We start from the raw sequence: 5851 nt of genomic DNA, 5'->3' as shown, positions 1-5851 counted from the left end.
TTTTTCATCTGAAAAACCAAAAAAAATTTTGGTTTTCCAACTAAAAATTGAATTTCTTTGTGGAAAGCAGACACTTTCTAAAAAAATCTTCATTTAGTTACAAACTTAATTTTCTGTCAAAAAAGTTTCAGGAGAAAATGTTCTCCCAGCCCTACTTGCAGCTACATACAGCAGGTGATTTTTTACAACCAATGCATGAAAAACTCCATTGAAAAACTCTGGTTCAGAGCCCTGAAGCCTGGAAGGATCACCCAGGAGGGCACCCTTGGGAGATTCTCCTAGTGTTGAGCTCTCTCTCTTTCTTCTGGCCCCATTCTAGAGAATTCCAAGGGATTTATTTCCTTACTATTACTGAAGGAGTCATATCTGTGAGTAAAGCAGATATGACTCTCACTTGGCATTGACACTAGATTCCCAGAAGTGTGAGAGATCTGGACTGAGTCTGGAACTCATATCTCCCCCTGACTAAAACTATCCATTTTCTGTTTGGAATCTGTCATTTTGCCCTCTTGCCATGTGGCATTATGATATGACAGCCTCGTAAAGAATCCCAGTTTGCTTTTATGCTTGGAGCTGTCTGAGTCTTTTCTATTGGCCATCTGTCTAGAATTATTCTCTCTAGGTATGTGGGTGCTCAGGGTGTGAACAGTTATTGTATATTAATTATTAATAATTATTGTACAGTTAATAATAATATGTAGGGTATGGGGAACAGGACGCAACTACTGACCCAGAAAGAGGGCTTCAAACAAGTTGGCTTTCAGAGATTTCCAGTGGTGCTCAAATCAGCCCTCGTCAGAGGAATGAGAAAAGAGGACTGAAACTTGTAAGTGAGTCTCCTGTAGTGTACTAATCATCAGGAGTGTCAATGACAAAACTCCCATTGATTTCAGTGAGTTAACAATTTCATCCCAGCTTCCCAGCAGAGTGAGAGAACAGGTCTGGAATTCATACCTATGCCTCCTGTAGCCGGGGCACTTGCCAAAAGGAGGTTTGTGATGGAGCAGATAAACCCCACACTGGAGAGATAAGGATGCAGAAATAACTCTGGGCCCTGGGAGCCCCAACCTCTCAGGCCTGGGGCTGTGGGCATGATCCAGCTGGAGGAGAGATTTAAAAGGGAGTGTCTTCAGCACAGCAGGGTGGTGGGCGGAGAGACGGCAGATCTGTGCTCACTGCTAGGGAGGAACTCTGCCAGGAGGGCATCCCCAGGAAAGGGCTGCTGCACAACACTGGACTCCCTAGCCTGCTGAAGCCTATGAACCAGATTGCCAGGGATAGCCACGAACTAGAAAGCACCCCAAGGAGGGGCCAAGTGCTGGGAAGAGACCCAGGGAAGAGTTTCAGAGGAACAGCCGTGTTAGTCTGTATTCGCAAAAAGAAAAGGAGTACTTGTGGCACCTTAGAGACTAACCAATTTATTTGAGCATGAGCTTTCGTGAGCGACAGCTCACTTCATCAGATGTAAACATCTGATGAAGTGAGCTGTCGCTCACGAAAGCTCATGCTCAAATAAATTGGTTAGTCTCTAAGGTGCCACAAGTACTCCTTTTCTTTTTCCAGGGAAGAGTGTTAACTGGGTTGTAGGTAGTGGACATTTGCCTTAAAGTGCTCAAGAGGGCCCTTGGTTCATAACCCAGGCAGAACCAGGCCTCGGTTACCCTATCCCTATACCATTAGGAGAAGCTGCTGTCACAGACACTTATTAGGAGGTGGTGCTATTGTCACAGACTCTAACCACTGTGAGGAGGAGGCTTGCCCTGCTCACAATGTTACATGATTAAATATTTAGGTCAACATCTTTATAAGTGGCCATTTATTTGGGGTGCCATTATTTTTCCATGACCTGTTGGAAACACTTTGAGTTCCGTTTTCAAAAGTGCTCAGTCCCCACAGCTCCCCTTGACTTCACTGAAACTGTGAGTGTAGGACTGCCAACTTTCTAACTGCAGAAAACTGAACACCCTTGCCCTATCCTCTGCCCCGAGGCCCTGCCCCAACCCTTCTCTGAGGCCCCTGTCCCCGCTCACTCCATCCCCACTCCCTCCGTCGCTCGCTCTCCCCCATCCTTGCTCACTTGCTCATTTTCACTGGGCTGGGGCAGGGGGTTGCGGTGTGGGAGGGGGGTGAGGGCTCTGGCTGGGAATGCAGGCTCTGGAGTGGAGCTGGGGATGAGGGGTTTGGGATCCAGGAAGGGGCTCCGAGCTGGGGGATAAGGCTGAGGAGTTCAGAGTGTGGGAGGGGGCTCTGGGTTGAGGCAGAGGGTTGGGGTGTGGGAGGGGTATGGGCTCTGGGCTGGGAGTGCAGGCTCTGGGGTGGGGCCAGAAATAAGGGATTCAGAGTGCGGGAGGGTGCTCTGAGGCTGGGGCTAGGGGTTGGCATACGGGAGGGGGTGCGGACTCCGGGAGGGAGTTTGGGTATAGGAGGGGGCTCAGGGCTGGGGGAGGGGGTTTGGGTGTGGGAGGGATTCGGGGTGCTGACCTCAGGTGGCTCCCAGGAAGCAGCGACACGTCCCTCTGGCTCATAGGCTGAGTGGTGGCCAGGGGTTCTGCGCACTGCCCCTGTCCACAGGCATTGCCCCTGCAGCTCCCACTGGCCGTGGTTCCTGGCCAATGGGAGCTGTGGAGCCAGCGCTCAGAGTGGGGGCAGCGTGCAGAGCCCCTGTAGCCATTCCTCAGCCTAGGAGCCGGAGGGATATGCCGACCGCTTCCCAGGAGCTGTGCGGAGCCGGGCAGTGAGCCTGCCAGCTGGACTTCTAATGGCCCGATTAGCAGTGCTGACCAGAGCCACCAGGGTTCCTTTTCAACCTGGTGTTTTAGTCAAAAACCAGACACCGAGCAAGCCTATGGGAGTGCTCAGCAGCTCTAAAATATGGCCTATCACGTTTCAAATTGGTCAGCCAGAAATGGAGGCACCACAGATTAGTGGCTATTTTTAGAATCATAGAATATCAGGGTTGGAAGGGACCTCATGAGGTCATCTAGTCCAACCCCCTGCTCAAAGCAGGACCAATCCCCAATTTTTGCCCCAGATAGATCCCTAAACGCCCCCCTCAAGGATTGAACTCACAACCCTGAGTTTAGCAGGCTAATGCTCAAAGCACTGAGCTATCCCTCCCCCCCAAAGTTTTTGGCCATGTTTAAAAGCCATCTTACCTTTTAGCCCCCTCTATTCCTCTCCTTTCCCTGGAATTCTCCCGGAAATCTTACATTACAAAACAAAACAGATACAGATCAGAAATTCACCACTCACCCACCTCCTCTGTCTCATTTCACCCTTGAGGCCTGCTCTATGTCTGATCACTGCTGCATCACAAGTTGCTCCATGGAGGGGCTGAAGAGTAAGAGGCAGACAGCAGCTGACAAGCTGGACTGAAAGGTACAGTGCAGAGTAATGTCTGCTGCTTTTGTAATGGAGAGCAGGTCATGGTGAGACCTTCAGGACAGTGTCTGTGGGTGAAGGCTGCTGGGATCTGATGAACTGGATGTTCTAGCGGACCATTCTTTGCACACATCTTTTTCATATACTACAAAGATTAAACCTCAGATATTTTGATATGAAAACCTTTTTGGAGATATCAGAAAGCCTAGAGAGTGCATGCTAAATCTATACAGAATATGTGCATGTATACACACTATTGTGCCATCTGCCAATGCCATATGCTAATGCCAACTGCCTGTATCCCCTGACAGTGCTAACTAATGCCACCTTTCAGGGATACCACTTGCCTCTGCCATGTAATGCCACCTGCCTGTGCCACTTGCTTACATTTGCCAGTGCTGCCTAGTAACACCACTTTGGCATCATTGTAGTAGCGCCACCTAATGCCACCTGCCAGCATCAACTGCTGCCTTCAGAAATATTGCCACCATGGCATGGCACTGTAGAACTCTCCAGGCCAGGTCAGGGAGCAAGGCACTAGGACTGGCACTGAATCTAAGGTATTCCGCTGGACACCACAACAAGAGCACTGCCAGTCACTAACCTATTTGTTATTCTTCTTTTCTAGGAGAGCAGTATTTGTCTTCCTGCTCCCTTTGTGAGTCACCATGGAAACTAATGAGAGAGGAGTCTCATGTCAGGGGAGCCCCAAGAAGAACTGCTCTATCACCACTTTGTTTTGGCACAGTTGTCTGGGACAATGTTCTAGCTGGCACTGTCTCCATGGTTATTTACAAGAAACCTGAGAATGACCTCCCCTGGGTGATTCAGGCAGAGGAGAGCACAGCAGGGGCACTCTGCATACAAACTCTCCCCCAAGCCCCCAGTGAGATAATTCCTTCCCATCACACATTTCCTTGACAGGCCTGAAAGATACCAGAGCAGGGAATGCAAACATCTGGCAGCTGCATGTCTGACTCCTGTGTCAGACCAGGAAGGGAGCCAAAAGCCCTTCCAACAAAGCCAGCCATATCTGTTCTAGAAACTTTTCTCTTCTCTCCCCTCACCCACACAAAACACTCCAACCTACTTGTTCCAGTGAAATAGACTTCAGTAAATAGGGATTCTATAACAGGGAATTCTGCTCATCTCCAAATCCTATTCTGTTCTGAGCACTGTGCTGCTGCAGGCTGTTTGCACTGAGAACTGAGGTAATCACAGATCAGAAGGGCACCCCAAGACCTACTTTCCTCTTTACTTGTTTAGAGTACTGGCTTGACAGCTCTGGAAATTGAAATCCTCTATGCATCCTCTAAACAGGTACATAGACAGCAACAGTGCCTCCTGCACCTTACCCGACCCCTTACCTCCAAGAAACACCTGTCAGGTTCAGAGGAGAATTCAGTCTCCAGGATCCACTCAGGCCTTGGCCTCTGTACTGGGAGGGTCAGAAGTGTAAATTGTATTTGCAGGTTTTGTGGTGTGGACATCTGGCTATGAAAAACTGGACTGAGACCACCACAGCTTTTCATATCAGCCCCCTAACAGCCATCAGATCACAACAGTGTTTGCTTTCTACAGGATGGTCTGAATTTGAACCAGCAATCTAGAAATGAAAAGTTCTAGATCCTATTTCCAGTCCCCTGAACCAGAACCTTTTGTTACTCCTCTTCAGCTGAGTTTGGTCTCATCCCCTCATTGAGTTTCTCATCCCTCTGGGTGGTTACATGCAACCTCGACACCCACAGCAATGGAGTTTGATACAGTTTTTCCATGTGATATATAATGCATGACATCACTTACACAGCATTTACCTCTGTAGCCTGTGGACTCAGAGAAAGGTGCAGGGAGTACTCTGGTATGTGAAAACATAATATGCTGCATACCACCTAATACCAGACACACAATGATCATACAAAACAAATATGCTACCAAGTACCATTCTCCTCCTCTTCTGCCTGTCTACTCCCACATTGCCTACTCCTCTTTACCATCTGCAGCCTTGTCTTTGCTGCTAAAAAAAGGTGCATTTTTCCCTTTGGGTAACTAATGAGTGTGACCTATTCTGAGATAAAAACACAGTAAAAACTAGGCACTTTAGAAAATGTTAGTGTTATCATGAGGTAAACCAAGAGGTAAACAGACCTATAGGCCCGCCAGGGGTTGATCTCAGGGAGTTTAACCTGTAAAAACTAAAGTGCCTGGTCTTCACTGTGCTTTTACCTTGGGATAGCTCACATGTGTTAATTACCCACAAAGTAAAAAAGTACATCTTATTTAGCAGTGAAGACAAGTCCTGTAATAAAGGTCTGACACATACAGGAGTGCTGATAAGAAACTGGACTTTATTTCCTGGTCCCAGTCTTATGACCAAGTCATTGACAAGAATGACTTGAAGTCTGGAAAACATACCCTAATAGGGAGAGATTTAAGAAGCTCCATCTACTTAGTTTATCCAAGAGAAGGGTAA

This window comes from Lepidochelys kempii, chromosome 6, assembly GCF_965140285.1.
Source record: "Lepidochelys kempii isolate rLepKem1 chromosome 6, rLepKem1.hap1, whole genome shotgun sequence".
Taxonomy (NCBI): Eukaryota; Metazoa; Chordata; order Testudines; family Cheloniidae; genus Lepidochelys; species Lepidochelys kempii.
The sequence above is the reverse complement of the archived record's forward strand: the minus strand, read 5'-3'. Positions refer to the sequence as shown.